The sequence below is a fragment of the Tasmannia lanceolata genome, unplaced genomic scaffold (genome assembly GCF_043159265.1).
Source record: "Tasmannia lanceolata isolate RefF3 unplaced genomic scaffold, GAP_Taslan_0.1 ptg000004l, whole genome shotgun sequence".
Taxonomy (NCBI): domain Eukaryota; kingdom Viridiplantae; phylum Streptophyta; class Magnoliopsida; order Canellales; family Winteraceae; genus Tasmannia; species Tasmannia lanceolata.
The window spans coordinates 6,554,226-6,563,754 of NW_027518681.1; positions in this window are offsets into that span (position 1 = coordinate 6,554,226).

Sequence of the window (9,529 nt, forward strand, 5' to 3'; positions counted from 1 at the left end):
TGGGCCATAGTGGTGGGTCCTACTAGTCCTGTACCAAGCTTATGGTGGTGAGTTTGCTGTAATTGTCCAGCCATGAACAAATTTTGAAAAAGGGTATTTTGGTACTTTGCACTTTTGCAGTTGTAGTTTTTTTTTTGTTGGGTGAGATAATGACAAAGAAGATCGCAATCAATTTGATGTGGAGTATAGGTCATGGAAATCTGGCTCGTACAAGAGCATGTGGTTGTCGAGGGTATATTGGTAATTTTCAAATTATTAAAGACGAGATTTTCCATGGTGTAAGCCCTTATAGTCCCTTATTTTTCAAAAAAGTACAGTACGGACCATACTGTAGGATGATCTAAACCGTCCATGTGATGGGCCACAACTAGGGGTGTCAATTTTGGCTCGGGCTCGGAAGCTCGCTCGAGCTCGGCTCGAATCCTTAACGAGCCGGCTGGCCAGGCTCGTTAAGCTTAACGAGCTGAGCCCGAGTTAGGCCAGGCTCGGCTCGTTAAGAAACCCACATTTTTTATAAAAAAATATTCAACTGTGTTGTCAAGATCATCGCAGAAAAACGCAACTGTGTTGTCAACATCATCACACAAAAAAGCAAAAACGCACAGATGGCAGCGAAGAAATTAATTTTTCCCCGTAATTGTCATAGCTTTAAACTTTTTGTTAGTAATTTTACTTTTTTGGTTGTAATGATTACTGTTTTTTCTTATTTTTCTGCTTTTGCTACCGCCATTTGACATGTGCGAAACTTTACACCCCAAGCTCGATAAGGCTCGCGAGCCTGGCCGAGCCGAGCCGAGCCGAGCCCGAGCTTGGTTCGAGCCCGAGCCAAATCTTTGACTTAACGAGCCGAGCCGAGCCTGGCCAAGCTCGGCTCGGCTCGGCTCGTTTACACCCCTAGCCACAACGTAAATAGGCTGTGCCCAAAAAATCATTTCCATAGGATGATCCTAGCCCCCCCGATCTATAGAGGTTCCATAATATGCAGAATCTTTATAGATCAGAGGGTTGGGATCATCCTATGGAAATGATTTTTTGGGCACAACCTATTTACATTGTGGCTCATCAGTTGGACGGTTCGGATCATCCTATAGTGTGGTCTGTACAGTATTTTTTGAAAAGTAAGGGACTATAAGGGCTTACACCATATAAAATCTCTAGAGACATTTCCAAATTCCGGATACGAGCTTGTATCTATATCTATAGAGAAATTATATGTACACTTTATGTTTTGGGAAAAGATGGGCTGCCATTTGCACCGGCCCCACCTTATATAAAACATTACAAAACAGAGATTCTATATGGCGTAGTGATATTCCCACCCCCCACCCACAACAGAGATCGTTAACTTTTTATGCCGGTGGGTCCCACTTCGTAGGATGATCCAAAAATCCCTTACCTCCTATCTTTCTTAATAATATCTTTTAAACAGATGACTGTAACTTGTTCCTCATCTTCTTTCTTTCTCCTTCTTTATTAATTGAGACAGACTACCATCATACAGAAAGTCGCTTTTAAGACGATGGTTAATGGAAAATTTTCAACTCTTCAAAGGGGCATAAAGAGGGTATGTATGTGACTATGTGAGATCAAGATCCTTAATCTTGTAGAACATCACAAGGCGAATCACATGGTCTTGGTCCCATCACATCACATGCGTAAACCGCGGACTCCCATCACGCAAAAGGGCATGTGTAATGAATTGAATGAGCTCTCTCTCTCGTGTGTTGAAAAAATCCGCTGGGCAATCAGATCCGATCGTGCACAAATTTAACGAAAAGAAAAATAATAAACAAGCCACAAGATGAACACCAAGATTTTACGTGGTTCGGCCAAGCCTACTCCACGGGTGAGAAACACGATCTTCCGCTATAAGAAAACAATATACACGGATTACAATGGATTTAAACCAAAACCCGCAACCCTTTCAGAAACCCACTTCTCTTCTTTTACTCTCTCTCTCTCTCTCTCTCACACATCTTCTCTTTCTCTCTCTTTCTCTAGCCAAGAGGCGGCCGACACATCCCTTGCTTCCACCCTTGCCTTTTCCAAATAGAAATAACGATCTCTTTTTTTCATAGGTTTTCCAAAACCTAAAAAAGACTTGCTATATTTGTCTTTTGCCTTCCCACCACACCACACAACTATGGTGGGAAATAAGGCAACTTTCCAACAATCGCCTCCCAACTGTTACGTGGGAAATAAGGCAACATTCCCAACATGGTGTATGTGATGTAGTTACAAGTAGTAATTGTAGGATTATGCTTTTTAAATTTGTAGGTGTTAGGTATTTATTTAAGTGGGTGATGGGTTATGGAAGTGAGCAAATGGGTTGGTAATGTGGCACACCTTTGTGCTTGTATTTAAGTTTTTTATTTCAATGAAATAAGAAGCGAAGAGAAATTTACAATAAACAACGAAAACTTTGATTAGGAGAGTCATGGCTCCTCTCGATTTGAACCACTCTGAGGTTCAGTTGCCTCGAATCAACCATTCCCTCATCTTTTTCTATCTTTTTTCTTTGTTTAATTCTGATACGACACGTAACACTCTCTCTCATTGACAATGAACCCTATGGTTGGAATGCTAAGAGAAGTCTATTGTCTAATGCACCCCAAAAAGTGTTAGCTATTGAAGCTCCATCATAAGAGTCCCTGTCCATTCTCTGGATCTTGCAGTATCAATAATGAACGCTGTGAGGTACAGTTTTCAAAGATTCGTACAAGTTGTGGGGTCTGCTCTGATTTGTCAAGACAAATAGTCTGATATTAAATAATTGCACATGCTACCGCATGTTATATTTTTATGGAAAAATTGTTAGAAAAATGCTAAGTTTTGGTTAAATTGTCAAGTAAGGGTACGTTCTATTTATTTGTGAAATAAGGGTTGTCAGTGCTTTTAGAAATCCCAAAGGACAAGAATACCCTCCCTTCTCTTTTTCCTTTCACCTTTTTAGCTCACTTCCCTATGCATTTCCACCTACCCTATCACCTTTTTAGCTCACTTCCCTAATGGTTCCGAGATATAAAATGTGGTTCCCTAGTGGTTCCGTGGTAGAAAATGTGGTTCCCTAGTGGTTCCGGGGCATAAAATGTGGTTCCCTAGTGGTTCCGGGGTATAAAATGTGGTTCCTAGTGGTTCCGGGGTATAAAATGTGGTTCCCTAGTGGTTCCGGGGTATAAAATGTGGTTCCCTAGTGGTTCTGAAGTATAAAATGTGATTCCCTAGTGGTTCCGGGGTGTAAATGGAGTTCCCTAGTGGTTCCGAGGTGTAAATGGTGGTTCCATCGTGGTTCTAGGGTATAAAATGTGGTTCCCTAGTGGTTTCGAGGTATAAAATGTGGTTCCCTAGTGGTTCCCTAGTATAAAATGTGGTTCCCAAGTGAGTCAGGGGTAGAAATTGTGGTTCCCTAGTGGTTCCGAGGTAGAAAATGTGGTTCCATAGTGGTTCCGGGGTGTAAAATGTGGTTCCGTAGTGGTTCTGGGGTATAAAATGTGGTTCCGTAGTGGTTCCAGGGTATAAAATGTGGTTCCCTAGTGGTTCCCTAGTGGTTCCGAGCTATAAAATGTGATTCCCTGGTGGTTCCGGGGTGTAAATGGGGTTCCCTAGTGGTTCCAAGGTATAAATGGTACTTCCATAGTGGTTCTAGGGTATAAAATGTGGTTTCCTAGTGGTTCCAAGGTACAAAATGTGGTTCCCTAGTATAAAATGTGGTTCCCAAGTGGTTCCGGGGTAGAAATTATGGTTCCCTAGTGGTTCCCTAGTGGTTCCGAGGTATAAAATGTGGTTCCCTAGTGGTTATGTGGTAGAAAATGTGGTTCCGTAGTGGTTCCGGGGTATATAAAATGTGGTTCCGTAGTGGTTCTGAGGTATAAAATGTGGTTCCCTAGTGGTTCCGCGGAATAAAATGTGGTTCCCTAGTGGTTCCGAGGTATAAAATGTGATTCCCTGGTGGTTCCGGGGTGTAAATGGGGCTCCCTAGTGGTTCCGAGGTATAAATGGTGCTTCCATAGTGGTTGCAGGGTATAAAATGTGGTTCCCTAGTGGTTCCGAGGTATAAAATGTGGTTCCCTAGTGGTTCTCTAGTATAAAATGTGGTTCCCAAGTGGTTCCGGGGTAGAAATTGTGATTTCCTAGTGGTTCTGAGGTATAAAATGTGGTTCCCTAGTGGTTTTGTGGTAGAAAATGTTGTTCCGTAGTGGTTCCGGGGTATAAAATGTGGTTCTGTAGTGGTTCCGGGGTAGAAAATCTTGTTCCCTAGTGGTTTCCAGGTATAAAATGTGATTCTGTAGTAGTTTCGGGGTAGAAAATATGGTTCCCAAGTGGTTCTGAGGCATAAAATGTGGTTCTCTAGTGGTTCTGGGGTATAAAATCTGGTTACGTAGTGGCTCCGGGGTATAAAATGTGGTTCTTTAGTGGTTCCGGGGTATAAAATGTGGTTCCCTAGCTGTTCCGAGGTATAAAATGTGGTTCACTAGTGGTTGCTATGTATAAAATGTGGTTTTCTAGTGGTTCTGGGGTATAAAATGTGGTTCCCTAATGGTTCCGGGGTATAAAATGTTGTTCCCTAGTGGTTCCATGTAGTTCTGAGGTATAAAATGTGAATCCCTAGTGGTTCCGGGGTATAAAATATGGTTCCCTAGTGCTTCCAAGGTATAAAATGTGGCTCCGTAGTGGTTCCGGGGTGGAAAATGTGGTTCTCTAGTAGTTCCGGGGTATAAAATGTGGTTCCCTAGTGGTTCCGGGGTATAAAATGTGGTTCCGTAGTGGTTCCGAAGTATAGAATGCTGTTCCCGAGTGGTTCCAGTGTATACAATGTGGTTCCGTAGTGGTTCTGAGGTATAAAATGTGGTTCCCTAGTGGTTCCGGGGTATAAAATTTTGTTCCGTAGTGGTTCCGTGGTAGAAAATATGGTTCCCTAGTGGTTCCGAGGTCAAAATTGTGGTTCCGTAATAGTTCGGAGATATAAAATGTGGTTCCCTAATGGTTCCTTTGTAGAAAATGTGGTTCCGTAGTGGTTTAGACTTATAAAATGTGGTTCCTTAGTGGTTTCGGGATAAAAAATGTGGTTCTCTAGTAGTTCCGAGGTATAAAATGCGGTTCCCTAGTGGTTCCGGGGATGAAAATGTGGTTCCCTAGTGGTTCTGGGGTGGAAATTGTGGTTCCCTAGTGGTTCCGAGCTATAAAATGTGGTTTCCTTGTGGTTCCGTGGTAGAAAATGTGGTTCCCTAGTGGTTCCGGGGTGAAAATTGTGGTTCTCTAATGGTTTCGAGCTATAAAATGTGGTTCCGTAATAGTTCCGGGGTATAAAATGTGGTTCCCTAGTGGTTCCGGGATATAAATTGTGGTTCCGTAGTGGTTCCGGAGTATAGAATGTGGTTCCGTAGCGGTTCCGAGGTAAAAAATGTGGTTCCTTAGTTGTTCCGAGGTATAAAATGTGGTTCCCTAGTGGTTCCGGGGTAGAAAATGTGGTTCCCTAGTGCTCCTGGAGTAGAAAATGTGGTTCCCTAGTGGTTCCGGAGTAGAAAATGTGGTTCCTTAGAGGTTCGGAGGTATTAAATGTGTTTCCCTAGTGGTTTCGGGGTAGAAAATGTGATTCCCTAGTAGTTCTGAGGCATAAAATGTGGTTCGGTAGTGGTTCGAGGGTATAAAATGTGGTTCCCTAGTGGTTCCGAGGTATAAAATGTGATTCCATAGTGGTTCCGAGGTATAAAATGTGGTTATGTAATGGTTTTGAGGTATAAAATGTGGTTCGGTAGTGGTTCCGAGGTATAAAATGTGGTTCCCTAGTGGTTCCGGCATATAAAATGTAGTTCTCTAGTGGTTCCGGGGTAGAAAATGTGGTTCCCTAGTGTTTCCGGGGTATAAAATGTGGTTCCTTAGTGGTTCCGAGGTATAAAATTTGGTTCTCTAGTGGTTTCGGGGTAGAAAATGTGGTTCCCACGCCGGGCCCGTACGGGCCGGGCCGACCTGCGTGTCACCCGGATTTTTGCTGTATTTTTTAAGATGTTTTTGGGAAATGATATCCGCACTACCGTATTTTGATGAGGACACTCCTCACTTTATTAAAAGTACGGTATGGCCCGCACCATAGGATGATCCAAACCGTTCATTAGATGGGCCACAGCCTAAATAGGTTGTGCCCCAAAAAGCATTTCCGTAGGTTTATCTTAACCCTTTGATTAGAATGTTAGAGGGTTGGTCCTAACCCTCTATAGATCAGAGGGTTAGGATCAACCTATGGAAATGATTTTTGGGACACAACCAATTTAGGCTGTGGCCCATCTAATTGACGCTTTAGATCATCCTATGGAGGGCCATACCGTACTTTTAATTAAATGAGGAGTGCCCTCATCAAAACACAGTAGTGTGGATAAAATTTCCCTTTTTTTATGAGAATTTGCTAGCCACCTTTGCCGAGGCAACTTCTCGGCTTGTGGCCCATCCTTTGATGCAAAGATTGGCAGAAGTAATATGGGTGCAAAGGTGGCTAGCAAAAGCATAATTGCAAAAAATTGTAATCATTACTTGCAAAAAATAGTAATCATTACGGATTTGTGGCTGACGTGCTAAGTTTTAAATGAAAAATTACGAAAAAATGGAAGCAAAGTATTAAAATTACGAAAAAATACCAAAATGATGCACTTATATATGACAATTACCGAACTATAAAGTTTGACTGTCTTCCGTCGGAAGTCCGAACGTTTTTTCGGAAGTCCGAACAAACCTTCGGACTTCCAAATGTAACCAATATTTTGGCTCTGTATACTGGCTTCCATTCGGAAGTCCGAAGTTTTGTTCGGACTTCCGACGGAAGCCAGTAGAATAGGGATAATTCCAAAGATTTTTATTTTCAAATTGAGTAAAAATTCGAAGGATAATAGGGATATACATTGTGATCTTAGTGTCATATAGGCAACTATAAATTGAAGCTTGATTTTGATGTTTTAGAATAAAAAAATGCAAAGAAAATGGATTACCAAACCTGTTGTAAATGGCAACCTTCATGATTACCAAACCCTGTTCCAAGAGTCCGACTCAGAAGTCTGACTCTCTCTCTCTCTCTCTCTCTCTCTCTCTCTCTCCCTCATGATTACCAAACCCTGTTGTAAATGGCAACCTTCAAAACCCTTCCATGGAGTTTTCCAAGTTAGAAAAGTCTTGAAGAAGAAGAAGGTGGTAGGTGAGAAGGTAATAAGTGCATAGGGATAGGGAGGGTATTCTTGTCCTTTGGGATTTCTAAAAGCACTGACAGCCCCTATTTCACAAATAAAAAGAACGTACCCTTACTTGACAATTTAACCAAAACTTTGCATTTTTCTAACACTTTTTCCTATTTTTATTGAAACATTCTGATTTTTTTAATCCTTCACCTAGGTTCATAAATTGATAAAAATCAATATGATACCCCCCGCCCCCCTAATAGGATAAAATCCCCCCCTTTAACGGTTTCTGTGAGAATGGTTCACTACTTGAGGATAAATTCACCCTCTCTAACGTTTTTCTTTGCCTTTAAAACTTTAACTAATAACGCTGGGGGGAGGGGGATATCATTCCTCAAAAGTCTTGCAATAAGATGGTGGGGGTAAAATTGTTGACAAAGAATTCCTCAAATACATGTTAGGTTCAAAAAGTAGTTGACAATAACTTCACGGGGCAATAAGATGGTGGTGGTAAAATTGTTGACAAAGAATTCCTCAAATACATTTTAGGTTCAAAAAGTGGTTGACAATAACTTCATGGGAAATGATATATTCGCCCCCTTTTTCTTCCTGGCCACAGGCCACTTGTCGTGTAAAAAGAGGAGTCATAAATACACTGTTCTTTATTATTTCTGGCCTTATTTTGATTCAATTTTGTGTGTGTTTTTTAATGTGATACCATCTGCTTTCTACCAACCTAGAAATGGGATTTGAGTTTTTTTTTTTTTTTTTGACAAAAGAATTTATTTAAGGAAAAATTGTTAGAAAAATGCAAAGTTTTGTTTAAATTGTCAAGTAAGGGTAGTGATTTGAAAATTATAAAAAATGTGTTGTCAGGTGAGAGAAGATGGCTTTTAGGACAAATATACCCCTCCTACCACTTTTTTCTTTCCACCTTTTTGCACCTATCCCTATGCACTTATTACCTTCTCACCTACCACCTTCTTCTTCCTCAAGACTTTTCTAACATGGAAAATTCCATGGAAGGGTTTTGAAGGTTGTCATTTACAACAGGGTTTGGTAATCATGAGGGAGATAGAGAGAGAGAGAGAGAGTCAGACTCTTGGAACAGGGTTTGGTAATCATGAAGGTTGCCATTTACAACAGGGTTTTGGTAATCCATTTTCTTTGCATTTTTTATTCTAAAACATCAAAATCAAGCTTCAATTTATAGTTGCCTGCATGACACTAAGATCACAATGTATATCCCTATTATCCTTCGAATTTTTACTCAATTTGAAAATAAAAATCTTTGGAATTATTCCTATTCTACTGGCTTTCGTCGGAAGTCCGAACAAAACTTCGGACTTCCGAATGGAAGCCAGTATACATAACAATAATATTGGTGCCATTCGGAAGTCCAAAGGTTTGTTCTGACTTCTGAATCGGACGTCCGAACAAACGTTCGGACTTCCGACGGAAGACAGTCAAACTTTGTAGTTCGGTAATTGTCATATGTAAGTGCATCCTTTTGGTATTTTTTTCGTAATTTTAATACTTTGCTTCCATTTTTTTCGTAATTTTTCATTTAAAACTTAGCACTTCAGCCACAAATCCGTAATGATTACTATTTTTTGCAAGCAATGATTACTATTTTTTGCAATTATGCTTTTGCTAGCCACCTTTGCACCCATATTACTTCTGCCAATCTTTGCATTAAAGGATGGGCCACAAGCCGAGAAGTTGCCTCGGCAAAGGTGGCTAGCAAATTCCAATACAAAAAGGGAAATGTTATCCACACTACTGTGTTTTGATGAGGGCACTCCTCATTTAATTAAAAGTACGGTATGGCCCCCCATAGGATGATCCCCAGCGTCAGTTAGATGGGCCACTGCCTAAATTGGTTGTGTCCCAAAAATCATTTCCATAGGTTGATCCTAACCCTCCGATCTATAGAGGGTTAGGACCAACCCTCTAACTTTCTAATCAGAGGGTTAGGATAAACCTACGGAAATGCTTTTTGGGGCACAACCTATTTAGGCTGTGGCCCATCTAATGAACGGTTTGGATCATCCTATGGTGCGGGCCATACCGTACTTTTAATAAAGTGAGGAGTGTCCTCATCAAAATACGGTAGTGCGGATAACATTTCCCAAAAACATCTTAAAAAATACGACAAAAAATCGGGTTACACGCGGGTCGACCCGGCCCATACGGGCCCGGCGTGGGAACCACATTTTCTACCCCGGAACCACTAGGGAACCAAAATTTATACCTCGGAACCACTAGGGAACCACATTTTATACCCCGGAACCACTAGGGAACCACATTTTCTACCCCGGAACCACTAGAGAACCACATTTTATACGCCGGAACCACTAGGGAACCAC